At 41.8% G+C, this 26,632-nt stretch overlaps 15 non-coding genes across 15 annotated transcripts; all 15 read left to right on the top strand.

The window, feature by feature from the left end:
- The first annotated feature begins 685 nt into the window (after positions 1-685).
- TRNAP-UGG (transfer RNA proline (anticodon UGG)) lies at positions 686-757 on the top strand. Its single transcript has one exon. It is a non-coding gene; the product is annotated as a tRNA-Pro (tRNA).
- Positions 758-1,029: 272 nt separating this feature from the next.
- Positions 1,030-1,102, top strand: TRNAV-CAC (transfer RNA valine (anticodon CAC)). The gene has a single exon. It is a non-coding gene; the product is annotated as a tRNA-Val (tRNA).
- Positions 1,103-3,072: 1,970 nt separating this feature from the next.
- TRNAP-UGG (transfer RNA proline (anticodon UGG)) lies at positions 3,073-3,144 on the top strand. Its single transcript has one exon. It is a non-coding gene; the product is annotated as a tRNA-Pro (tRNA).
- Positions 3,145-5,813: 2,669 nt separating this feature from the next.
- TRNAV-CAC (transfer RNA valine (anticodon CAC)) lies at positions 5,814-5,886 on the top strand. Its single transcript has one exon. It is a non-coding gene; the product is annotated as a tRNA-Val (tRNA).
- Positions 5,887-10,239: 4,353 nt separating this feature from the next.
- On the top strand, positions 10,240-10,311 carry TRNAP-UGG (transfer RNA proline (anticodon UGG)). Its single transcript has one exon. It is a non-coding gene; the product is annotated as a tRNA-Pro (tRNA).
- A 272-nt stretch (positions 10,312-10,583) lies between these two features.
- TRNAV-CAC (transfer RNA valine (anticodon CAC)) lies at positions 10,584-10,656 on the top strand. The gene has a single exon. It is a non-coding gene; the product is annotated as a tRNA-Val (tRNA).
- Positions 10,657-12,626: 1,970 nt separating this feature from the next.
- Positions 12,627-12,698, top strand: TRNAP-UGG (transfer RNA proline (anticodon UGG)). Its single transcript has one exon. It is a non-coding gene; the product is annotated as a tRNA-Pro (tRNA).
- Positions 12,699-15,023: 2,325 nt separating this feature from the next.
- On the top strand, positions 15,024-15,095 carry TRNAP-UGG (transfer RNA proline (anticodon UGG)). Its single transcript has one exon. It is a non-coding gene; the product is annotated as a tRNA-Pro (tRNA).
- A 272-nt stretch (positions 15,096-15,367) lies between these two features.
- On the top strand, positions 15,368-15,440 carry TRNAV-CAC (transfer RNA valine (anticodon CAC)). The gene has a single exon. It is a non-coding gene; the product is annotated as a tRNA-Val (tRNA).
- A 1,970-nt stretch (positions 15,441-17,410) lies between these two features.
- Positions 17,411-17,482, top strand: TRNAP-UGG (transfer RNA proline (anticodon UGG)). Its single transcript has one exon. It is a non-coding gene; the product is annotated as a tRNA-Pro (tRNA).
- A 2,325-nt stretch (positions 17,483-19,807) lies between these two features.
- Positions 19,808-19,879, top strand: TRNAP-UGG (transfer RNA proline (anticodon UGG)). The gene has a single exon. It is a non-coding gene; the product is annotated as a tRNA-Pro (tRNA).
- A 272-nt stretch (positions 19,880-20,151) lies between these two features.
- Positions 20,152-20,224, top strand: TRNAV-CAC (transfer RNA valine (anticodon CAC)). Its single transcript has one exon. It is a non-coding gene; the product is annotated as a tRNA-Val (tRNA).
- A 1,970-nt stretch (positions 20,225-22,194) lies between these two features.
- On the top strand, positions 22,195-22,266 carry TRNAP-UGG (transfer RNA proline (anticodon UGG)). The gene has a single exon. It is a non-coding gene; the product is annotated as a tRNA-Pro (tRNA).
- A 2,325-nt stretch (positions 22,267-24,591) lies between these two features.
- TRNAP-UGG (transfer RNA proline (anticodon UGG)) lies at positions 24,592-24,663 on the top strand. The gene has a single exon. It is a non-coding gene; the product is annotated as a tRNA-Pro (tRNA).
- Positions 24,664-24,935: 272 nt separating this feature from the next.
- On the top strand, positions 24,936-25,008 carry TRNAV-CAC (transfer RNA valine (anticodon CAC)). Its single transcript has one exon. It is a non-coding gene; the product is annotated as a tRNA-Val (tRNA).
- The last annotated feature ends 1,624 nt before the right edge of the window (positions 25,009-26,632 follow it).

The raw sequence follows: 26,632 nt of genomic DNA, 5'->3' as shown, positions 1-26,632 counted from the left end.
GCTGCATCTATAGAGAACGCTAAGAAGTGTTGGCAGCTTTTCCTCTGACCCTGGCCACTTTTACAAGCAATCCTATGATAGTCAGCAGGACCCACCCTAAAAAGGAAGGGGCATCCACTTGGACCCTTTCCACCTTTTCTAAATCTCGCCTGATCGAGCACTGATTGAGCAGATAAGCACATGTCATTCTCATTTCAGAAAGGTATTGGTTAGCTTGCTGCTAGCAGCTCAGTTATGTTATGATGTTAGAGGCTATGCAAGGAATGCTTTAGTCCAGCGATATGCAGTTTTTATTGCGCCTTGCATTCAGCAGGAAGATCTTTAGCTTGAATCTGTGGCCTAGGTATTCACCTTGGTATTTCTTTTGGCACAAAGTGAAGGAGTATTTAAGAGAAAATGCACAATGTGTTTCTTATGTTGTTATGAACAACTTGTTACTCTTTCTCATTAAGCTTCAGCCACTGAAGAAATATATAAATAAGGGCTGACTTCCTGTAAGACGTGTCCAAAGCTGGGACGGAATAAAAGGAGACACTTGTAAATGATAGTGCTATCGTTTGAGAAAGGGTAAGTTGAGACTGACTTTCATGCGTATTCACAGACCAAGCATCATAAAGATACCAGCATGATCTTCATTGCGGGCTTAGAGCCGGTATTAGCTTTTGAGAGGTAAGAGGATTTTGAGGGCTCGTTGGTCTAGGGGTATGATTCTCGCTTTGGGTGCGAGAGGTCCCGGGTTCAAATCCCGGACGAGCCCTTTTCTTGGTACTCTTTTCAAGTTGTTTTGAAGTTTGCGTTTCAAAACCAACATCAATTTTTTCTTTGCAGTAGTGGATAATTCTTTGCTAGAGTCTCATGCTTCAGCCCTGCCCAGTCTGAGCTAATACCAAACATCTGGTCTTGCATGGCATGTACGAGCGTTCAGCTAGGGATGTCGGGCAGGTTGCATGAAAGAAATCTAAAGCCAGAGGCCCATGGAATAGCCAGTTCGGAGCAGTTTCATTACAGAAAAATCAACTGTAGGTATCTGTTTCTGTAGTGTAGTGGTTATCACGTTCGCCTCACACGCGAAAGGTCCCCGGTTCGAAACCGGGCAGAAACAGTTGTTATATTGTGTTGGCTACAATGTTGATAGGTGCCGTTTTGCCATGGAATTGTCCAAGCCCTGAAGATTATTTCATGCAATCTCGTTCCAAGAAAGGGAATTCTCTCAAAACTCTAAAGTAATCGGCGTGTGGATGTATCTGTTGGTTCTCAGACCTTGCTTTCAAAAGAGCCCTGCAATCGGTTCACTGCTCACCTAGAACAAGCATTAACATGGAGAATTGTTGGCACCAACAGGAATCTTATTTTAGTGGAGTGTTTCTGGCTTTGAGTGCAGAGGCCCTCGGCTCAATTCCAAGATGATCCTTCTCAAGGTGATGATACAAATGCATTATCACCTTTACGTTTAATGTCAGAATCATTTATTTCCAGTTGGTGGTGTAAGAATGTTTGCAACAGTATGGCGATTTTTCCTAGCCATGCATGAATGAAAGCATATCACTCGCCTTTAGGTGTTTTTCTAATACATTGATATTTGCATCTTCCTTCCTAGCCTGCATGTTTGACTATCTTACAGGCTGCATGTAATAAGTATCACATCAGGGCCCTTCTTCTACTCAATTCACAACTGTTCTATCACGACATAGATAAGAAAGCTGCATCTGCTTTTGTTGTGTAGTGGTAATCAGGTTTACCTGACGTGTGAAAGCCCCATGCTTTGAAAGTACACAGTAACAAAGAAACCGATGACTTTTATAAAAAGGTGTCATGTGCGTCTCTTACTTTGCACAAAAAGTGCCAGAGATGACTTCATTTGCAGTCACTTGAAAAGTAGGGATTCTCCAATAAATGGTAAATGGTTGAAACAATTCTGAAGAAATGCATGACATACCTGTGTGTGTGTGTGTACGCATGTATGTATATATAGGGAGAGAGAGAGCGTCAATATAAACAGACTTTATTTCAATCAAGCTGTCTTTTCTATCCTTCAGGAGCAGAATGTTCTGATCATCAGCGCTCCAGAATGTAGTGTTTTCTTGGCAAGCATCACATATTGTGATGTGTTAGCTAAAAGTTCCATATCCTAGAGACTGATATATTCCTCTGTACTTGTACCTTGGGGATTCATCAAAACCTGGCATCATAAGCAGCTTTCTACTGCCACAGACTGGACAGCGAAACAATTTAAAATATCCCAGAAAAAGAAAATAAGCATGCTTAATCAGAGCTTTCTGGACAGGAAGGACCTTTGAGCAAGTGAGGAATAAGCACTGCTTTTGTTAATTTGCATAGGCAGAATAGAGACTTCTGGGAAAAGGCCGAAATTACAGTCACAGAAAATGGCTGCATCTATAGAGAACGCTAAGAAGTGTTGGCAGCTTTTCCTCTGACCCTGACCACTTTTACAAGCAATCCTATGATAGTCAGCAGGACCCACCCTAAAAAGGAAGGGGCATCCACTTGGACCCTTTCCACCTTTTCTAAATCTCGCCTGATTGAGCACTGATTGAGCAGATAAGCACATGTCATTCTCATTTCAGAAAGGTATTGGTTAGCTTGCTGCTAGCAGCTCAGTTATGTTATGATGTTAGAGGCTATGCAAGGAATGCTTTAGTCCAGCGATATGCAGTTTTTATTGCGCCTTGCCTTCACCAGGAAGATCTTTAGCTTGAATCTGTGGCCTAGGTATTCACCTTGGTATTTCTTTTGGCACAAAGTGAAGGAGTATTTGAGAGAAAATGCACAATGTGTTTCTTATGTTGTTATGAACAACTTGTTACTCTTTCTCATTAAGCTTCAGCCACTGCAGAAATATATAAATAAGGGCTGACTTCCTGTAAGACGTGTCCAAAGCTGGGACGGAATAAAAGGAGACACTTGTAAATGATAGTGCTATCGTTTGAGAAAGGGTAAGTTGAGACTGACTTTCATGCGTATTCACAGACCAAGCATCATAAAGATACCAGCATGATCTTCATTGCGGGCTTAGAGCCGGTATTAGCTTTTGAGAGGTAAGAGGATTTTGAGGGCTCGTTGGTCTAGGGGTATGATTCTCGCTTTGGGTGCGAGAGGTCCCGGGTTCAAATCCCGGACGAGCCCTTTTCTTGGTACTCTTTTCAAGTTGTTTTGAAGTTTGCGTTTCAAAACCAACATCAATTTTTTCTTTGCAGTAGTGGATAATTCTTTGCTAGAGTCTCATGCTTCAGCCCTGCCCAGTCTGAGCTAATACCAAACATCTGGTCTTGCATGGCATGTACGAGCGTTCAGCTAGGGATGTCGGGCAGGTTGCATGAAAGAAATCTAAAGCCAGAGGCCCATGGAATAGCCAGTTCGGAGCAGTTTCATTACAGAAAAATCAACTGTAGGTATCTGTTTCTGTAGTGTAGTGGTTATCAAGTTCGCCTCACACGCGAAAGGTCCCCGGTTCGAAACCGGGCAGAAACAGTTGTTATATTGTGTTGGCTACAATGTTGATAGGTGCCGTTTTGCCATGGAATTGTCCAAGCCCTGAAGATTATTTCATGCAATCTCGTTCCAAGAAAGGGAATTCTCTCAAAACACTAAAGTAATCGGCGTGTGGATGTATCTGTTGGTTCTCAGACCTTGCTTTCAAAAGAGCCCTGCAATCGGTTCACTGCTCACCTAGAACAAGCATTAACATGGAGAATTGTTGGCACCAACAGGAATCTTATTTTAGTGGAGTGTTTCTGGCTTTGAGTGCAGAGGCCCTCGGCTCAATTCCAAGATGATCCTTCTCAAGGTGATGATACAAATGCATTGTCACCTTTACGTTTAATGTCAGAATCATTTATTTCCAGTTGGTGGTGTAAGAATGTTTGCAACAGTATGGCGATTTTTCCTAGCCATGCATGAATGAAAGCATATCACTCGCCTTTAGGTGTTTTTCTAATACATTGATATTTGCATCTTCCTTCCTAGCCTGCATGTTTGACTATCTTACAGGCTGCATGTAATAAGTATCACATCAGGGCCCTTCTTCTACTCAATTCACAACTGTTCTATCACGACATAGATAAGAAAGCTGCATCTGCTTTTGTTGTGTAGTGGTAATCAGGTTTACCTGACGTGTGAAAGCCCCATGCTTTGAAAGTACACAGTAACAAAGAAACCGATGACTTTTATAATAAGGTGTCATGTGTGTCTCTTACTTTGCACAAAAAGTGCCAGAGATGACTTCATTTGCAGTCACTTGAAAAGTAGGGATTCTCCAATAAATGGTAAATGGTTGAAACAAATCTGAAGAAATGCATGACATACCTGTGTGTGTGTGTGTATGCATGTATGTATATATAGGGAGAGAGAGAGCGTCAATATAAACAGACTTTATTTCAATCAAGCTGTCTTTTCTATCCTTCAGGAGCAGAATGTTCTGATCATCAGCGCTCCAGAATGTAGTGTTTTCTTGGCAAGCATCACATATTGTGATGTGTTAGCTAAAAGTTCCATATCCTAGAGACTGATATATTCCTCTGTACTTGTACCTTGGGGATTCATCAAAACCGGGCATCATAAGCAGCTTTCTACTGCCACAGACTGGACAGCGAAACAATTTAAAATATCCCAGAAAAAGAAAATAAGCATGCTTAATCAGAGCTTTCTGGACAGGAAGGACATTTGAGCAAGTGAGGAATAAGCACTGCTTTTGTTAATTTGCATAGGCAGAATAGAGACTTCTGGGAAAAGGCCGAAATTACAGTCACAGAAAATGGCTGCATCTATAGAGAACGCTAAGAAGTGTTGGCAGCTTTTCCTCTGACCCTGGCCACTTTTACAAGCAATCCTATGATAGTCAGCAGGACCCACCCTAAAAAGGAAGGGGCATCCACTTGGACCCTTTCCACCTTTTCTAAATCTCGCCTGATCGAGCCTGATTGAGCACTGATTGAGCAGATAAGCACATGTCATTCTCATTTCAGAAAGGTATTGGTTAGCTTGCTGCTAGCAGCTCAGTTATGTTATGATGTTAGAGGCTATGCAAGGAATGCTTTAGTCCAGCGATATGCAGTTTTTATTGCGCCTTGCATTCAGCAGGAAGATCTTTAGCTTGAATCTGTGGCCTAGGTATTCACCTTGGTATTTCTTTTGGCACAAAGTGAAGGAGTATTTAAGAGAAAATGCACAATGTGTTTCTTATGTTGTTATGAACAACTTGTTACTCTTTCTCATTAAGCTTCAGCCACTGAAGAAATATATAAATAAGGGCTGACTTCCTGTAAGACGTGTCCAAAGCTGGGACGGAATAAAAGGAGACACTTGTAAATGATAGTGCTATCGTTTGAGAAAGGGTAAGTTGAGACTGACTTTCATGCGTATTCACAGACCAAGCATCATAAAGATACCAGCATGATCTTCATTGCGGGCTTAGAGCCGGTATTAGCTTTTGAGAGGTAAGAGGATTTTGAGTGCTCGTTGGTCTAGGGGTATGATTCTCGCTTTGGGTGCGAGAGGTCCCGGGTTCAAATCCCGGACGAGCCCTTTTCTTGGTACTCTTTTCAAGTTGTTTTGAAGTTTGCGTTTCAAAACCAACATCAATTTTTTCTTTGCAGTAGTGGATAATTCTTTGCTAGAGTCTCATGCTTCAGCCCTGCCCAGTCTGAGCTAATACCAAACATCTGGTCTTGCATGGCATGTACGAGCGTTCAGCTAGGGATGTCGGGCAGGTTGCATGAAAGAAATCTAAAGCCAGAGGCCCATGGAATAGCCAGTTCGGAGCAGTTTCATTACAGAAAAATCAACTGTAGGTATCTGTTTCTGTAGTGTAGTGGTTATCACGTTCGCCTCACACGCGAAAGGTCCCCGGTTCGAAACCGGGCAGAAACAGTTGTTATATTGTGTTGGCTACAATGTTGATAGGTGCCGTTTTGCCATGGAATTGTCCAAGCCCTGAAGATTATTTCATGCAATCTCGTTCCAAGAAAGGGAATTCTCTCAAAACTCTAAAGTAATCGGCGTGTGGATGTATCTGTTGGTTCTCAGACCTTGCTTTCAAAAGAGCCCTGCAATCGGTTCACTGCTCACCTAGAACAAGCATTAACATGGAGAATTGTTGGCACCAACAGGAATCTTATTTTAGTGGAGTGTTTCTGGCTTTGAGTGCAGAGGCCCTCGGCTCAATTCCAAGATGATCCTTCTCAAGGTGATGATACAAATGCATTGTCACCTTTACGTTTAATGTCAGAATCATTTATTTCCAGTTGGTGGTGTAAGAATGTTTGCAACAGTATGGCGATTTTTCCTAGCCATGCATGAATGAAAGCATATCACTCGCCTTTAGGTGTTTTTCTAATACATTGATATTTGCATCTTCCTTCCTAGCCTGCATGTTTGACTATCTTACAGGCTGCATGTAATAAGTATCACATCAGGGCCCTTCTTCTACTCAATTCACAACTGTTCTATCACGACATAGATAAGAAAGCTGCATCTGCTTTTGTTGTGTAGTGGTAATCAGGTTTACCTGACGTGTGAAAGCCCCATGCTTTGAAAGTACACAGTAACAAAGAAACCGATGACTTTTATAAAAAGGTGTCATGTGCGTCTCTTACTTTGCACAAAAAGTGCCAGAGATGACTTCATTTGCAGTCACTTGAAAAGTAGGGATTCTCCAATAAATGGTAAATGGTTGAAACAAATCTGAAGAAATGCATGACATACCTGTGTGTGTGTACGCATGTATGTATATATAGGGAGAGAGAGAGCGTCAATATAAACAGACTTTATTTCAATCAAGCTGTCTTTTCTATCCTTCAGGAGCAGAATGTTCTGATCATCAGCGCTCCAGAATGTAGTGTTTTCTTGGCAAGCATCACATATTGTGATGTGTTAGCTAAAAGTTCCATATCCTAGAGACTGATATATTCCTCTGTACTTGTACCTTGGGGATTCATCAAAACCTGGCATCATAAGCAGCTTTCTACTGCCACAGACTGGACAGCGAAACAATTTAAAATATCCCAGAAAAAGAAAATAAGCATGCTTAATCAGAGCTTTCTGGACAGGAAGGACCTTTGAGCAAGTGAGGAATAAGCACTGCTTTTGTTAATTTGCATAGGCAGAATAGAGACTTCTGGGAAAAGGCCGAAATTACAGTCACAGAAAATGGCTGCATCTATAGAGAACGCTAAGAAGTGTTGGCAGCTTTTCCTCTGACCCTGACCACTTTTACAAGCAATCCTATGATAGTCAGCAGGACCCACCCTAAAAAGGAAGGGGCATCCACTTGGACCCTTTCCACCTTTTCTAAATCTCGCCTGATTGAGCACTGATTGAGCAGATAAGCACATGTCATTCTCATTTCAGAAAGGTATTGGTTAGCTTGCTGCTAGCAGCTCAGTTATGTTATGATGTTAGAGGCTATGCAAGGAATGCTTTAGTCCAGCGATATGCAGTTTTTATTGCGCCTTGCCTTCACCAGGAAGATCTTTAGCTTGAATCTGTGGCCTAGGTATTCACCTTGGTATTTCTTTTGGCACAAAGTGAAGGAGTATTTGAGAGAAAATGCACAATGTGTTTCTTATGTTGTTATGAACAACTTGTTACTCTTTCTCATTAAGCTTCAGCCACTGCAGAAATATATAAATAAGGGCTGACTTCCTGTAAGACGTGTCCAAAGCTGGGACGGAATAAAAGGAGACACTTGTAAATGATAGTGCTATCGTTTGAGAAAGGGTAAGTTGAGACTGACTTTCATGCGTATTCACAGACCAAGCATCATAAAGATACCAGCATGATCTTCATTGCGGGCTTAGAGCCGGTATTAGCTTTTGAGAGGTAAGAGGATTTTGAGGGCTCGTTGGTCTAGGGGTATGATTCTCGCTTTGGGTGCGAGAGGTCCCGGGTTCAAATCCCGGTCGAGCCCTTTTCTTGGTACTCTTTTCAAGTTGTTTTGAAGTTTGCGTTTCAAAACCAACATCAATTTTTTCTTTGCAGTAGTGGATAATTCTTTGCTAGAGTCTCAAGCTTCAGCCCTGCCCAGTCTGAGCTAATACCAAACATCTGGTCTTGCATGGCATGTACGAGCGTTCAGCTAGGGATGTCGGGCAGGTTGCATGAAAGAAATCTAAAGCCAGAGGCCCATGGAATAGCCAGTTCGGAGCAGTTTCATTACAGAAAAATCAACTGTAGGTATCTGTTTCTGTAGTGTAGTGGTTATCAAGTTCGCCTCACACGCGAAAGGTCCCCGGTTCGAAACCGGGCAGAAACAGTTGTTATATTGTGTTGGCTACAATGTTGATAGGTGCCGTTTTGCCATGGAATTGTCCAAGCCCTGAAGATTATTTCATGCAATCTCGTTCCAAGAAAGGGAATTCTCTCAAAACACTAAAGTAATCGGCGTGTGGATGTATCTGTTGGTTCTCAGACCTTGCTTTCAAAAGAGCCCTGCAATCGGTTCACTGCTCACCTAGAACAAGCATTAACATGGAGAATTGTTGGCACCAACAGGAATCTTATTTTAGTGGAGTGTTTCTGGCTTTGAGTGCAGAGGCCCTCGGCTCAATTCCAAGATGATCCTTCTCAAGGTGATGATACAAATGCATTGTCACCTTTACGTTTAATGTCAGAATCATTTATTTCCAGTTGGTGGTGTAAGAATGTTTGCAACAGTATGGCGATTTTTCCTAGCCATGCATGAATGAAAGCATATCACTCGCCTTTAGGTGTTTTTCTAATACATTGATATTTGCATCTTCCTTCCTAGCCTGCATGTTTGACTATCTTACAGGCTGCATGTAATAAGTATCACATCAGGGCCCTTCTTCTACTCAATTCACAACTGTTCTATCACGACATAGATAAGAAAGCTGCATCTGCTTTTGTTGTGTAGTGGTAATCAGGTTTACCTGACGTGTGAAAGCCCCATGCTTTGAAAGTACACAGTAACAAAGAAACCGATGACTTTTATAATAAGGTGTCATGTGTGTCTCTTACTTTGCACAAAAAGTGCCAGAGATGACTTCATTTGCAGTCACTTGAAAAGTAGGGATTCTCCAATAAATGGTAAATGGTTGAAACAAATCTGAAGAAATGCATGACATACCTGTGTGTGTGTGTGTATGCATGTATGTATATATAGGGAGAGAGAGAGCGTCAATATAAACAGACTTTATTTCAATCAAGCTGTCTTTTCTATCCTTCAGGAGCAGAATGTTCTGATCATCAGCGCTCCAGAATGTAGTGTTTTCTTGGCAAGCATCACATATTGTGATGTGTTAGCTAAAAGTTCCATATCCTAGAGACTGATATATGCCTCTGTACTTGTACCTTGGGGATTCATCAAAACCGGGCATCATAAGCAGCTTTCTACTGCCACAGACTGGACAGCGAAACAATTTAAAATATCCCAGAAAAAGAAAATAAGCATGCTTAATCAGAGCTTTCTGGACAGGAAGGACATTTGAGCAAGTGAGGAATAAGCACTGCTTTTGTTAATTTGCATAGGCAGAATAGAGACTTCTGGGAAAAGGCCGAAATTACAGTCACAGAAAATGGCTGCATCTATAGAGAACGCTAAGAAGTGTTGGCAGCTTTTCCTCTGACCCTGGCCACTTTTACAAGCAATCCTATGATAGTCAGCAGGACCCACCCTAAAAAGGAAGGGGCATCCACTTGGACCCTTTCCACCTTTTCTAAATCTCGCCTGATCGAGCACTGATTGAGCAGATAAGCACATGTCATTCTCATTTCAGAAAGGTATTGGTTAGCTTGCTGCTAGCAGCTCAGTTATGTTATGATGTTAGAGGCTATGCAAGGAATGCTTTAGTCCAGCGATATGCAGTTTTTATTGCGCCTTGCATTCAGCAGGAAGATCTTTAGCTTGAATCTGTGGCCTAGGTATTCACCTTGGTATTTCTTTTGGCACAAAGTGAAGGAGTATTTAAGAGAAAATGCACAATGTGTTTCTTATGTTGTTATGAACAACTTGTTACTCTTTCTCATTAAGCTTCAGCCACTGAAGAAATATATAAATAAGGGCTGACTTCCTGTAAGACGTGTCCAAAGCTGGGACGGAATAAAAGGAGACACTTGTAAATGATAGTGCTATCGTTTGAGAAAGGGTAAGTTGAGACTGACTTTCATGCGTATTCACAGACCAAGCATCATAAAGATACCAGCATGATCTTCATTGCGGGCTTAGAGCCGGTATTAGCTTTTGAGAGGTAAGAGGATTTTGAGGGCTCGTTGGTCTAGGGGTATGATTCTCGCTTTGGGTGCGAGAGGTCCCGGGTTCAAATCCCGGACGAGCCCTTTTCTTGGTACTCTTTTCAAGTTGTTTTGAAGTTTGCGTTTCAAAACCAACATCAATTTTTTCTTTGCAGTAGTGGATAATTCTTTGCTAGAGTCTCATGCTTCAGCCCTGCCCAGTCTGAGCTAATACCAAACATCTGGTCTTGCATGGCATGTACGAGCGTTCAGCTAGGGATGTCGGGCAGGTTGCATGAAAGAAATCTAAAGCCAGAGGCCCATGGAATAGCCAGTTCGGAGCAGTTTCATTACAGAAAAATCAACTGTAGGTATCTGTTTCTGTAGTGTAGTGGTTATCACGTTCGCCTCACACGCGAAAGGTCCCCGGTTCGAAACCGGGCAGAAACAGTTGTTATATTGTGTTGGCTACAATGTTGATAGGTGCCGTTTTGCCATGGAATTGTCCAAGCCCTGAAGATTATTTCATGCAATCTCGTTCCAAGAAAGGGAATTCTCTCAAAACTCTAAAGTAATCGGCGTGTGGATGTATCTGTTGGTTCTCAGACCTTGCTTTCAAAAGAGCCCTGCAATCGGTTCACTGCTCACCTAGAACAAGCATTAACATGGAGAATTGTTGGCACCAACAGGAATCTTATTTTAGTGGAGTGTTTCTGGCTTTGAGTGCAGAGGCCCTCGGCTCAATTCCAAGATGATCCTTCTCAAGGTGATGATACAAATGCATTATCACCTTTACGTTTAATGTCAGAATCATTTATTTCCAGTTGGTGGTGTAAGAATGTTTGCAACAGTATGGCGATTTTTCCTAGCCATGCATGAATGAAAGCATATCACTCGCCTTTAGGTGTTTTTCTAATACATTGATATTTGCATCTTCCTTCCTAGCCTGCATGTTTGACTATCTTACAGGCTGCATGTAATAAGTATCACATCAGGGCCCTTCTTCTACTCAATTCACAACTGTTCTATCACGACATAGATAAGAAAGCTGCATCTGCTTTTGTTGTGTAGTGGTAATCAGGTTTACCTGACGTGTGAAAGCCCCATGCTTTGAAAGTACACAGTAACAAAGAAACCGATGACTTTTATAAAAAGGTGTCATGTGCGTCTCTTACTTTGCACAAAAAGTGCCAGAGATGACTTCATTTGCAGTCACTTGAAAAGTAGGGATTCTCCAATAAATGGTAAATGGTTGAAACAAATCTGAAGAAATGCATGACATACCTGTGTGTGTGTGTGTACGCATGTATGTATATATAGGGAGAGAGAGAGCGTCAATATAAACAGACTTTATTTCAATCAAGCTGTCTTTTCTATCCTTCAGGAGCAGAATGTTCTGATCATCAGCGCTCCAGAATGTAGTGTTTTCTTGGCAAGCATCACATATTGTGATGTGTTAGCTAAAAGTTCCATATCCTAGAGACTGATATATTCCTCTGTACTTGTACCTTGGGGATTCATCAAAACCTGGCATCATAAGCAGCTTTCTACTGCCACAGACTGGACAGCGAAACAATTTAAAATATCCCAGAAAAAGAAAATAAGCATGCTTAATCAGAGCTTTCTGGACAGGAAGGACCTTTGAGCAAGTGAGGAATAAGCACTGCTTTTGTTAATTTGCATAGGCAGAATAGAGACTTCTGGGAAAAGGCCGAAATTACAGTCACAGAAAATGGCTGCATCTATAGAGAACGCTAAGAAGTGTTGGCAGCTTTTCCTCTGACCCTGACCACTTTTACAAGCAATCCTATGATAGTCAGCAGGACCCACCCTAAAAAGGAAGGGGCATCCACTTGGACCCTTTCCACCTTTTCTAAATCTCGCCTGATTGAGCACTGATTGAGCAGATAAGCACATGTCATTTTCATTTCAGAAAGGTATTGGTTAGCTTGCTGCTAGCAGCTCAGTTATGTTATGATGTTAGAGGCTATGCAAGGAATGCTTTAGTCCAGCGATATGCAGTTTTTATTGCGCCTTGCCTTCACCAGGAAGATCTTTAGCTTGAATCTGTGGCCTAGGTATTCACCTTGGTATTTCTTTTGGCACAAAGTGAAGGAGTATTTGAGAGAAAATGCACAATGTGTTTCTTATGTTGTTATGAACAACTTGTTACTCTTTCTCATTAAGCTTCAGCCACTGCAGAAATATATAAATAAGGGCTGACTTCCTGTAAGACGTGTCCAAAGCTGGGACGGAATAAAAGGAGACACTTGTAAATGATAGTGCTATCGTTGTAGAAAGGGTAAGTTGAGACTGACTTTCATGCGTATTCACAGACCAAGCATCATAAAGATACCAGCATGATCTTCATTGCGGGCTTAGAGCCGGTATTAGCTTTTGAGAGGTAAGAGGATTTTGAGGGCTCGTTGGTCTAGGGGTATGATTCTCGCTTTGGGTGCGAGAGGTCCCGGGTTCAAATCCCGGACGAGCCCTTTTCTTGGTACTCTTTTCAAGTTGTTTTGAAGTTTGCGTTTCAAAACCAACATCAATTTTTTCTTTGCAGTAGTGGATAATTCTTTGCTAGAGTCTCATGCTTCAGCCCTGCCCAGTCTGAGCTAATACCAAACATCTGGTCTTGCATGGCATGTACGAGCGTTCAGCTAGGGATGTCGGGCAGGTTGCATGAAAGAAATCTAAAGCCAGAGGCCCATGGAATAGCCAGTTCGGAGCAGTTTCATTACAGAAAAATCAACTGTAGGTATCTGTTTCTGTAGTGTAGTGGTTATCAAGTTCGCCTCACACGCGAAAGGTCCCCGGTTCGAAACCGGGCAGAAACAGTTGTTATATTGTGTTGGCTACAATGTTGATAGGTGCCGTTTTGCCATGGAATTGTCCAAGCCCTGAAGATTATTTCATGCAATCTCGTTCCAAGAAAGGGAATTCTCTCAAAACACTAAAGTAATCGGCGTGTGGATGTATCTGTTGGTTCTCAGACCTTGCTTTCAAAAGAGCCCTGCAATCGGTTCACTGCTCACCTAGAACAAGCATTAACATGGAGAATTGTTGGCACCAACAGGAATCTTATTTTAGTGGAGTGTTTCTGGCTTTGAGTGCAGAGGCCCTCGGCTCAATTCCAAGATGATCCTTCTCAAGGTGATGATACAAATGCATTGTCACCTTTACGTTTAATGTCAGAATCATTTATTTCCAGTTGGTGGTGTAAGAATGTTTGCAACAGTATGGCGATTTTTCCTAGCCATGCATGAATGAAAGCATATCACTCGCCTTTAGGTGTTTTTCTAATACATTGATATTTGCATCTTCCTTCCTAGCCTGCATGTTTGACTATCTTACAGGCTGCATGTAATAAGTATCACATCAGGGCCCTTCTTCTACTCAATTCACAACTGTTCTATCACGACATAGATAAGAAAGCTGCATCTGCTTTTGTTGTGTAGTGGTAATCAGGTTTACCTGACGTGTGAAAGCCCCATGCTTTGAAAGTACACAGTAACAAAGAAACCGATGACTTTTATAATAAGGTGTCATGTGTGTCTCTTACTTTGCACAAAAAGTGCCAGAGATGACTTCATTTGCAGTCACTTGAAAAGTAGGGATTCTCCAATAAATGGTAAATGGTTGAAACAAATCTGAAGAAATGCATGACATACCTGTGTGTGTGTGTGTATGCATGTATGTATATATAGGGAGAGAGAGAGCGTCAATATAAACAGACTTTATTTCAATCAAGCTGTCTTTTCTATCCTTCAGGAGCAGAATGTTCTGATCATCAGCGCTCCAGAATGTAGTGTTTTCTTGGCAAGCATCACATATTGTGATGTGTTAGCTAAAAGTTCCATATCCTAGAGACTGATATATTCCTCTGTACTTGTACCTTGGGGATTCATCAAAACCGGGCATCATAAGCAGCTTTCTACTGCCACAGACTGGACAGCGAAACAATTTAAAATATCCCAGAAAAAGAAAATAAGCATGCTTAATCAGAGCTTTCTGGACAGGAAGGACATTTGAGCAAGTGAGGAATAAGCACTGCTTTTGTTAATTTGCATAGGCAGAATAGAGACTTCTGGGAAAAGGCCGAAATTACAGTCACAGAAAATGGCTGCATCTATAGAGAACGCTAAGAAGTGTTGGCAGCTTTTCCTCTGACCCTGGCCACTTTTACAAGCAATCCTATGATAGTCAGCAGGACCCACCCTAAAAAGGAAGGGGCATCCACTTGGACCCTTTCCACCTTTTCTAAATCTCGCCTGATCGAGCCTGATTGAGCACTGATTGAGCAGATAAGCACATGTCATTCTCATTTCAGAAAGGTATTGGTTAGCTTGCTGCTAGCAGCTCAGTTATGTTATGATGTTAGAGGCTATGCAAGGAATGCTTTAGTCCAGCGATATGCAGTTTTTATTGCGCCTTGCATTCAGCAGGAAGATCTTTAGCTTGAATCTGTGGCCTAGGTATTCACCTTGGTATTTCTTTTGGCACAAAGTGAAGGAGTATTTAAGAGAAAATGCACAATGTGTTTCTTATGTTGTTATGAACAACTTGTTACTCTTTCTCATTAAGCTTCAGCCACTGAAGAAATATATAAATAAGGGCTGACTTCCTTTAAGACGTGTCCAAAGCTGGGACGGAATAAAAGGAGACACTTGTAAATGATAGTGCTATCGTTTGAGAAAGGGTAAGTTGAGACTGACTTTCATGCGTATTCACAGACCAAGCATCATAAAGATACCAGCATGATCTTCATTGCGGGCTTAGAGCCGGTATTAGCTTTTGAGAGGTAAGAGGATTTTGAGGGCTCGTTGGTCTAGGGGTATGATTCTCGCTTTGGGTGCGAGAGGTCCCGGGTTCAAATCCCGGACGAGCCCTTTTCTTGGTACTCTTTTCAAGTTGTTTTGAAGTTTGCGTTTCAAAACCAACATCAATTTTTTCTTTGCAGTAGTGGATAATTCTTTGCTAGAGTCTCATGCTTCAGCCCTGCCCAGTCTGAGCTAATACCAAACATCTGGTCTTGCATGGCATGTACGAGCGTTCAGCTAGGGATGTCGGGCAGGTTGCATGAAAGAAATCTAAAGCCAGAGGCCCATGGAATAGCCAGTTCGGAGCAGTTTCATTACAGAAAAATCAACTGTAGGTATCTGTTTCTGTAGTGTAGTGGTTATCACGTTCGCCTCACACGCGAAAGGTCCCCGGTTCGAAACCGGGCAGAAACAGTTGTTATATTGTGTTGGCTACAATGTTGATAGGTGCCGTTTTGCCATGGAATTGTCCAAGCCCTGAAGATTATTTCATGCAATCTCGTTCCAAGAAAGGGAATTCTCTCAAAACACTAAAGTAATCGGCGTGTGGATGTATCTGTTGGTTCTCAGACCTTGCTTTCAAAAGAGCCCTGCAATCAGTTCACTGCTCACCTAGAACAAGCATTAACATGGAGAATTGTTGGCACCAACAGGAATCTTATTTTAGTGGAGTGTTTCTGGCTTTGAGTGCAGAGGCCCTCGGCTCAATTCCAAGATGATCCTTCTCAAGGTGATGATACAAATGCATTGTCACCTTTACGTTTAATGTCAGAATCATTTATTTCCAGTTGGTGGTGTAAGAATGTTTGCAACAGTATGGCGATTTTTCCTAGCCATGCATGAATGAAAGCATATCACTCGCCTTTAGGTGTTTTTCTAATACATTGATATTTGCATCTTCCTTCCTAGCCTGCATGTTTGACTATCTTACAGGCTGCATGTAATAAGTATCACATCAGGGCCCTTCTTCTACTCAATTCACAACTGTTCTATCACGACATAGATAAGAAAGCTGCATCTGCTTTTGTTGTGTAGTGGTAATCAGGTTTACCTGACGTGTGAAAGCCCCATGCTTTGAAAGTACACAGTAACAAAGAAACCGATGACTTTTATAAAAAGGTGTCATGTGCGTCTCTTACTTTGCACAAAAAGTGCCAGAGATGACTTCATTTGCAGTCACTTGAAAAGTAGGGATTCTCCAATAAATGGTAAATGGTTGAAACAAATCTGAAGAAATGCATGACATACCTGTGTGTGTGTGTGTACGCATGTATGTATATATAGGGAGAGAGAGAGCGTCAATATAAACAGACTTTATTTCAATCAAGCTGTCTTTTCTATCCTTCAGGAGCAGAATGTTCTGATCATCAGCGCTCCAGAATGTAGTGTTTTCTTGGCAAGCATCACATATTGTGATGTGTTAGCTAAAAGTTCCATATCCTAGAGACTGATATATTCCTCTGTACTTGTACCTTGGGGATTCATCAAAACCTGGCATCATAAGCAGCTTTCTACTGCCACAGACTGGACAGCGAAACAATTTAAAATATCCCAGAAAAAGAAAATAAGCATGCTTAATCAGAGCTTTCTGGACAGGAAGGACCTTTGAGCAAGTGAGGAATAAGCACTGCTTTTGTTAATTTGCATAGGCAGAATAGAGACTTCTGGGAAAAGGCCGAAATTACAGTCACAGAAAATGGCTGCATCTATAGAGAACGCTAAGAAGTGTTGGCAGCTTTTCCTCTGACCCTGACCACTTTTACAAGCAATCCTATGATAGTCAGCAGGACCCACCCTAAAAAGGAAGGGGCATCCACTTGGACCCTTTCCACCTTTTCTAAATCTCGCCTGATTGAGCACTGATTGAGCAGATAAGCACATGTCATTCTCATTTCAGAAAGGTATTGGTTAGCTTGCTGCTAGCAGCTCAGTTATGTTATGATGTTAGAGGCTATGCAAGGAATGCTTTAGTCCAGCGATATGCAGTTTTTATTGCGCCTTGCATTCAGCAGGAAGATCTTTAGCTTGAATCTGTGGCCTAGGTATTCACCTTGGTATTTCTTTTGGCACAAAGTGAAGGAGTATTTGAGAGAAAATGCACAATGTGTTTCTTATGTTGTTATGAACAACTTGTTACTCTTTCTCATTAAGCTTCAGCCACTGCAGAAATATATAAATAAGGGCTGACTTCCTGTAAGACGTGTCCAAAGCTGGGACGGAATAAAAGGAGACACTTGTAAATGATAGTGCTATCGTTTGAGAAAGGGTAAGTTGAGACTGACTTTCATGCGTTTTCACAGACCAAGCATCATAAAGATACCAGCATGATCTTCATTGCGGGCTTAGAGCCGGTATTAGCTTTTGAGAGGTAAGAGGATTTTGAGGGCTCGTTGGTCTAGGGGTATGATTCTCGCTTTGGGTGCGAGAGGTCCCGGGTTCAAATCCCGGACGAGCCCTTTTCTTGGTACTCTTTTCAAGTTGTTTTGAAGTTTGCATTTCAAAACCAACATCAATTTTTTCTTTGCAGTAGTGGATAATTCTTTGCTAGAGTCTCATGCTTCAGCCCTGCCCAGTCTGAGCTAATACCAAACATCTGGTCTTGCATGGCATGTACGAGCGTTCAGCTAGGGATGTCGGGCAGGTTGCATGAAAGAAATCTAAAGCCAGAGGCCCATGGAATAGCCAGTTCGGAGCAGTTTCATTACAGAAAAATCAACTGTAGGTATCTGTTTCTGTAGTGTAGTGGTTATCAAGTTCGCCTCACACGCGAAAGGTCCCCGGTTCGAAACCGGGCAGAAACAGTTGTTATATTGTGTTGGCTACAATGTTGATAGGTGCCGTTTTGCCATGGAATTGTCCAAGCCCTGAAGATTATTTCATGCAATCTCGTTCCAAGAAAGGGAATTCTCTCAAAACACTAAAGTAATCGGCGTGTGGATGTATCTGTTGGTTCTCAGACCTTGCTTTCAAAAGAGCCCTGCAATCGGTTCACTGCTCACCTAGAACAAGCATTAACATGGAGAATTGTTGGCACCAACAGGAATCTTATTTTAGTGGAGTGTTTCTGGCTTTGAGTGCAGAGGCCCTCGGCTCAATTCCAAGATGATCCTTCTCAAGGTGATGATACAAATGCATTGTCACCTTTACGTTTAATGTCAGAATCATTTATTTCCAGTTGGTGGTGTAAGAATGTTTGCAACAGTATGGCGATTTTTCCTAGCCATGCATGAATGAAAGCATATCACTCGCCTTTAGGTGTTTTTCTAATACATTGATATTTGCATCTTCCTTCCTAGCCTGCATGTTTGACTATCTTACAGGCTGCATGTAATAAGTATCACATCAGGGCCCTTCTTCTACTCAATTCACAACTGTTCTATCACGACATAGATAAGAAAGCTGCATCTGCTTTTGTTGTGTAGTGGTAATCAGGTTTACCTGACGTGTGAAAGCCCCATGCTTTGAAAGTACACAGTAACAAAGAAACCGATGACTTTTATAATAAGGTGTCATGTGTGTCTCTTACTTTGCACAAAAAGTGCCAGAGATGACTTCATTTGCAGTCACTTGAAAAGTAGGGATTCTCCAATAAATGGTAAATGGTTGAAACAAATCTGAAGAAATGCATGACATACCTGTGTGTGTGTGTGTATGCATGTATGTATATATAGGGAGAGAGAGAGCGTCAATATAAACAGACTTTATTTCAATCAAGCTGTCTTTTCTATCCTTCAGGAGCAGAATGTTCTGATCATCAGCGCTCCAGAATGTAGTGTTTTCTTGGCAAGCATCACATATTGTGATGTGTTAGCTAAAAGTTCCATATCCTAGAGACTGATATATTCCTCTGTACTTGTACCTTGGGGATTCATCAAAACCTGGCATCATAAGCAGCTTTCTACTGCCACAGACTGGACAGCGAAACAATTTAAAATATCCCAGAAAAAGAAAATAAGCATGCTTAATCAGAGCTTTCTGGACAGGAAGGACATTTGAGCAAGTGAGGAATAAGCACTGCTTTTGTTAATTTGCATAGGCAGAATAGAGACTTCTGGGAAAAGGCCGAAATTACAGTCACAGAAAATGGCTGCATCTATAGAGAACGCTAAGAAGTGTTGGCAGCTTTTCCTCTGACCCTGGCCACTTTTACAAGCAATCCTATGATAGTCAGCAGGACCCACCCTAAAAAGGAAGGGGCATCCACTTGGACCCTTTCCACCTTTTCTAAATCTCGCCTGATCGAGCCTGATTGAGCACTGATTGAGCAGATAAGCACATGTCATTCTCATTTCAGAAAGGTATTGGTTAGCTTGCTGCTAGCAGCTCAGTTATGTTATGATGTTAGAGGCTATGCAAGGAATGCTTTAGTCCAGCGATATGCAGTTTTTATTGCGCCTTGCATTCAGCAGGAAGATCTTTAGCTTGAATCTGTGGCCTAGGTATTCACCTTGGTATTTCTTTTGGCACAAAGTGAAGGAGTATTTAAGAGAAAATGCACAATGTGTTTCTTATGTTGTTATGAACAACTTGTTACTCTTTCTCATTAAGCTTCAGCCACTGAAGAAATATATAAATAAGGGCTGACTTCCTGTAAGACGTGTCCAAAGCTGGGACGGAATAAAAGGAGACACTTGTAAATGATAGTGCTATCGTTTGAGAAAGGGTAAGTTGAGACTGACTTTCATGCGTATTCACAGACCAAGCATCATAAAGATACCAGCATGATCTTCATTGCGGGCTTAGAGCCGGTATTAGCTTTTGAGAGGTAAGAGGATTTTGAGGGCTCGTTGGTCTAGGGGTATGATTCTCGCTTTGGGTGCGAGAGGTCCCGGGTTCAAATCCCGGACGAGCCCTTTTCTTGGTACTCTTTTCAAGTTGTTTTGAAGTTTGCGTTTCAAAACCAACATCAATTTTTTCTTTGCAGTAGTGGATAATTCTTTGCTAGAGTCTCATGCTTCAGCCCTGCCCAGTCTGAGCTAATACCAAACATCTGGTCTTGCATGGCATGTACGAGCGTTCAGCTAGGGATGTCGGGCAGGTTGCATGAAAGAAATCTAAAGCCAGAGGCCCATGGAATAGCCAGTTCGGAGCAGTTTCATTACAGAAAAATCAACTGTAGGTATCTGTTTCTGTAGTGTAGTGGTTATCACGTTCGCCTCACACGCGAAAGGTCCCCGGTTCGAAACCGGGCAGAAACAGTTGTTATATTGTGTTGGCTACAATGTTGATAGGTGCCGTTTTGCCATGGAATTGTCCAAGCCCTGAAGATTATTTCATGCAATCTCGTTCCAAGAAAGGGAATTCTCTCAAAACACTAAAGTAATCGGCGTGTGGATGTATCTGTTGGTTCTCAGACCTTGCTTTCAAAAGAGCCCTGCAATCGGTTCACTGCTCACCTAGAACAAGCATTAACATGGAGAATTGTTGGCACCAACAGGAATCTTATTTTAGTGGAGTGTTTCTGGCTTTGAGTGCAGAGGCCCTCGGCTCAATTCCAAGATGATCCTTCTCAAGGTGATGATACAAATGCATTGTCACCTTTACGTTTAATGTCAGAATCATTTATTTCCAGTTGGTGGTGTAAGAATGTTTGCAACAGTATGGCGATTTTTCCTAGCCATGCATGAATGAAAGCATATCACTCGCCTTTAGGTGTTTTTCTAATACATTGATATTTGCATCTTCCTTCCTAGCCTGCATGTTTGACTATCTTACAGGCTGCATGTAATAAGTATCACATCAGGGCCCTTCTTCTACTCAATTCACAACTGTTCTATCACGACATAGATAAGAAAGCTGCATCTGCTTTTGTTGTGTAGTGGTAATCAGGTTTACCTGACGTGTGAAAGCCCCATGCTTTGAAAGTACACAGTAACAAAGAAACCGATGACTTTTATAAAAAGGTGTCATGTGCGTCTCTTACTTTGCACAAAAAGTGCCAGAGATGACTTCATTTGCAGTCACTTGAAAAGTAGGGATTCTCCAATAAATGGTAAATGGTTGAAACAAATCTGAAGAAATGCATGACATACCTGTGTGTGTGTGTGTACGCATGTATGTATATATAGGGAGAGAGAGAGCGTCAATATAAACAGACTTTATTTCAATCAAGCTGTCTTTTCTATCCTTCAGGAGCAGAATGTTCTGATCATCAGCGCTCCAGAATGTAGTGTTTTCTTGGCAAGCATCACATATTGTGATGTGTTAGCTAAAAGTTCCATATCCTAGAGACTGATATATTCCTCTGTACTTGTACCTTGGGGATTCATCAAAACCTGGCATCATAAGCAGCTTTCTACTGCCACAGACTGGACAGCGAAACAATTTAAAATATCCCAGAAAAAGAAAATAAGCATGCTTAATCAGAGCTTTCTGGACAGGAAGGACCTTTGAGCAAGTGAGGAATAAGCACTGCTTTTGTTAATTTGCATAGGCAGAATAGAGACTTCTGGGAAAAGGCCGAAATTACAGTCACAGAAAATGGCTGCATCTATAGAGAACGCTAAGAAGTGTTGGCAGCTTTTCCTCTGACCCTGACCACTTTTACAAGCAATCCTATGATAGTCAGCAGGACCCACCCTAAAAAGGAAGGGGCATCCACTTGGACCCTTTCCACCTTTTCTAAATCTCGCCTGATTGAGCACTGATTGAGCAGATAAGCACATGTCATTCTCATTTCAGAAAGGTATTGGTTAGCTTGCTGCTAGCAGCTCAGTTATGTTATGATGTTAGAGGCTATGCAAGGAATGCTTTAGTCCAGCGATATGCAGTTTTTATTGCGCCTTGCATTCAGCAGGAAGATCTTTAGCTTGAATCTGTGGCCTAGGTATTCACCTTGGTATTTCTTTTGGCACAAAGTGAAGGAGTATTTGAGAGAAAATGCACAATGTGTTTCTTATGTTGTTATGAACAACTTGTTACTCTTTCTCATTAAGCTTCAGCCACTGCAGAAATATATAAATAAGGGCTGACTTCCTGTAAGACGTGTCCAAAGCTGGGACGGAATAAAAGGAGACACTTGTAAATGATAGTGCTATCGTTTGAGAAAGGGTAAGTTGAGACTGACTTTCATGCGTTTTCACAGACCAAGCATCATAAAGATACCAGCATGATCTTCATTGCGGGCTTAGAGCCGGTATTAGCTTTTGAGAGGTAAGAGGATTTTGAGGGCTCGTTGGTCTAGGGGTATGATTCTCGCTTTGGGTGCGAGAGGTCCCGGGTTCAAATCCCGGACGAGCCCTTTTCTTGGTACTCTTTTCAAGTTGTTTTGAAGTTTGCGTTTCAAAACCAACATCAATTTTTTCTTTGCAGTAGTGGATAATTCTTTGCTAGAGTCTCATGCTTCAGCCCTGCCCAGTCTGAGCTAATACCAAACATCTGGTCTTGCATGGCATGTACGAGCGTTCAGCTAGGGATGTCGGGCAGGTTGCATGAAAGAAATCTAAAGCCAGAGACCCATGGAATAGCCAGTTCGGAGCAGTTTCATTACAGAAAAATCAACTGTAGGTATCTGTTTCTGTAGTGTAGTGGTTATCAAGTTCGCCTCACACGCGAAAGGTCCCCGGTTCGAAACCGGGCAGAAACAGTTGTTATATTGTGTTGGCTACAATGTTGATAGGTGCCGTTTTGCCATGGAATTGTCCAAGCCCTGAAGATTATTTCATGCAATCTCGTTCCAAGAAAGGGAATTCTCTCAAAACACTAAAGTAATCGGCGTGTGGATGTATCTGTTGGTTCTCAGACCTTGCTTTCAAAAGAGCCCTGCAATCGGTTCACTGCTCACCTAGAACAAGCATTAACATGGAGAATTGTTGGCACCAACAGGAATCTTATTTTAGTGGAGTGTTTCTGGCTTTGAGTGCAGAGGCCCTCGGCTCAATTCCAAGATGATCCTTCTCAAGGTGATGATACAAATGCATTGTCACCTTTACGTTTAATGTCAGAATCATTTATTTCCAGTTGGTGGTGTAAGAATGTTTGCAACAGTATGGCGATTTTTCCTAGCCATGCATGAATGAAAGCATATCACTCGCCTTTAGGTGTTTTTCTAATACATTGATATTTGCATCTTCCTTCCTAGCCTGCATGTTTGACTATCTTACAGGCTGCATGTAATAAGTATCACATCAGGGCCCTTCTTCTACTCAATTCACAACTGTTCTATCACGACATAGATAAGAAAGCTGCATCTGCTTTTGTTGTGTAGTGGTAATCAGGTTTACCTGACGTGTGAAAGCCCCATGCTTTGAAAGTACACAGTAACAAAGAAACCGATGACTTTTATAATAAGGTGTCATGTGTGTCTCTTACTTTGCACAAAAAGTGCCAGAGATGACTTCATTTGCAGTCACTTGAAAAGTAGGGATTCTCCAATAAATGGTAAATGGTTGAAACAAATCTGAAGAAATGCATGACATACCTGTGTGTGTGTGTGTATGCATGTATGTATATATAGGGAGAGAGAGAGCGTCAATATAAACAGACTTTATTTCAATCAAGCTGTCTTTTCTATCCTTCAGGAGCAGAATGTTCTGATCATCAGCGCTCCAGAATGTAGTGTTTTCTTGGCAAGCATCACATATTGTGATGTGTTAGCTAAAAGTTCCATATCCTAGAGACTGATATATTCCTCTGTACTTGTACCTTGGGGATTCATCAAAACCTGGCATCATAAGCAGCTTTCTACTGCCACAGACTGGACAGCGAAACAATTTAAAATATCCCAGAAAAAGAAAATAAGCATGCTTAATCAGAGCTTTCTGGACAGGAAGGACATTTGAGCAAGTGAGGAATAAGCACTGCTTTTGTTAATTTGCATAGGCAGAATAGAGACTTCTGGGAAAAGGCCGAAATTACAGTCACAGAAAATGGCTGCATCTATAGAGAACGCTAAGAAGTGTTGGCAGCTTTTCCTCTGACCCTGGCCACTTTTACAAGCAATCCTATGATAGTCAGCAGGACCCACCCTAAAAAGGAAGGGGCATCCACTTGGACCCTTTCCACCTTTTCTAAATCTCGCCTGATCGAGCCTGATTGAGCACTGATTGAGCAGATAAGCACATGTCATTCTCATTTCAGAAAGGTATTGGTTAGCTTGCTGCTAGCAGCTCAGTTATGTTATGATGTTAGAGGCTATGCAAGGAATGCTTTAGTCCAGCGATATGCAGTTTTTATTGCGCCTTGCATTCAGCAGGAAGATCTTTAGCTTGAATCTGTGGCCTAGGTATTCACCTTGGTATTTCTTTTGACACAAAGTGAAGGAGTATTTAAGAGAAAATGCACAATGTGTTTCTTATGTTGTTATGAACAACTTGTTACTCTTTCTCATTAAGCTTCAGCCACTGAAGAAATATATAAATAAGGGCTGACTTCCTGTAAGACGTGTCCAAAGCTGGGACGGAATAAAAGGAGACACTTGTAAATGATAGTGCTATCGTTTGAGAAAGGGTAAGTTGAGACTGACTTTCATGCGTATTCACAGACCAAGCATCATAAAGATACCAGCATGATCTTCATTGCGGGCTTAGAGCCGGTATTAGCTTTTGAGAGGTAAGAGGATTTTGAGGGCTCGTTGGTCTAGGGGTATGATACTCGCTTTGGGTGCGAGAGGTCCCGGGTTCAAATCCCGGACGAGCCCTTTTCTTGGTACTCTTTTCAAGTTGTTTTGAAGTTTGCGTTTCAAAACCAACATCAATTTTTTCTTTGCAGTAGTGGATAATTCTTTGCTAGAGTCTCATGCTTCAGCCCTGCCCAGTCTGAGCTAATACCAAACATCTGGTCTTGCATGGCATGTACGAGCGTTCAGCTAGGGATGTCGGGCAGGTTGCATGAAAGAAATCTAAAGCCAGAGGCCCATGGAATAGCCAGTTCGGAGCAGTTTCATTACAGAAAAATCAACTGTAGGTATCTGTTTCTGTAGTGTAGTGGTTATCACGTTCGCCTCACACGCGAAAGGTCCCCGGTTCGAAACCGGGCAGAAACAGTTGTTATATTGTGTTGGCTACAATGTTGATAGGTGCCGTTTTGCCATGGAATTGTCCAAGCCCTGAAGATTATTTCATGCAATCTCGTTCCAAGAAAGGGAATTCTCTCAAAACTCTAAAGTAATCGGCGTGTGGATGTATCTGTTGGTTCTCAGACCTTGCTTTCAAAAGAGCCCTGCAATCGGTTCACTGCTCACCTAGAACAAGCATTAACATGGAGAATTGTTGGCACCAACAGGAATCTTATTTTAGTGGAGTGTTTCTGGCTTTGAGTGCAGAGGCCCTCGGCTCAATTCCAAGATGATCCTTCTCAAGGTGATGATACAAATGCATTGTCACCTTTACGTTTAATGTCAGAATCATTTATTTCCAGTTGGTGGTGTAAGAATGTTTGCAACAGTATGGCGATTTTTCCTAGCCATGCATGAATGAAAGCATATCACTCGCCTTTAGGTGTTTTTCTAATACATTGATATTTGCATCTTCCTTCCTAGCCTGCATGTTTGACTATCTTACAGGCTGCATGTAATAAGTATCACATCAGGGCCCTTCTTCTACTCAATTCACAACTGTTCTATCACGACATAGATAAGAAAGCTGCATCTGCTTTTGTTGTGTAGTGGTAATCAGGTTTACCTGACGTGTGAAAGCCCCATGCTTTGAAAGTACACAGTAACAAAGAAACCGATGACTTTTATAAAAAGGTGTCATGTGCGTCTCTTACTTTGCACAAAAAGTGCCAGAGATGACTTCATTTGCAGTCACTTGAAAAGTAGGGATTCTCCAATAAATGGTAAATGGTTGAAACAAATCTGAAGAAATGCATGACATACCTGTGTGTGTGTGTGTACGCATTTATGTATATATAGGGAGAGAGAGAGCGTCAATATAAACAGACTTTATTTCAATCAAGCTGTCTTTTCTATCCTTCAGGAGCAGAATGTTCTGATAATCAGCGCTCCAGAATGTAGTGTTTTCTTGGCAAGCATCACATATTGTGATGTGTTAGCTAAAAGTTCCATATCCTAGAGACTGATATATTCCTCTGTACTTGTACCTTGGGGATTCATCAAAACCTGGCATCATAAGCAGCTTTCTACTGCCACAGACTGGACAGCGAAACAATTTAAAATATCCCAGAAAAAGAAAATAAGCATGCTTAATCAGAGCTTTCTGGACAGGAAGGACCTTTGAGCAAGTGAGGAATAAGCACTGCTTTTGTTAATTTGCATAGGCAGAATAGAGACTTCTGGGAAAAGGCCGAAATTACAGTCACAGAAAATGGCTGCATCTATAGAGAACGCTAAGAAGTGTTGGCAGCTTTTCCTCTGACCCTGACCACTTTTACAAGCAATCCTATGATAGTCAGCAGGACCCACCCTAAAAAGGAAGGGGCATCCACTTGGACCCTTTCCACCTTTTCTAAATCTCGCCTGATTGAGCACTGATTGAGCAGATAAGCACATGTCATTCTCATTTCAGAAAGGTATTGGTTAGCTTGCTGCTAGCAGCTCAGTTATGTTATGATGTTAGAGGCTATGCAAGGAATGCTTTAGTCCAGCGATATGCAGTTTTTATTGCGCCTTGCCTTCACCAGGAAGATCTTTAGCTTGAATCTGTGGC

The sequence above is a fragment of the Triturus cristatus genome, chromosome 8, assembly GCF_964204655.1.
Source record: "Triturus cristatus chromosome 8, aTriCri1.1, whole genome shotgun sequence".
Taxonomy (NCBI): Eukaryota; Metazoa; Chordata; class Amphibia; order Caudata; family Salamandridae; genus Triturus; species Triturus cristatus.
This window is presented reverse-complemented; position numbering and strand designations above follow the sequence as displayed.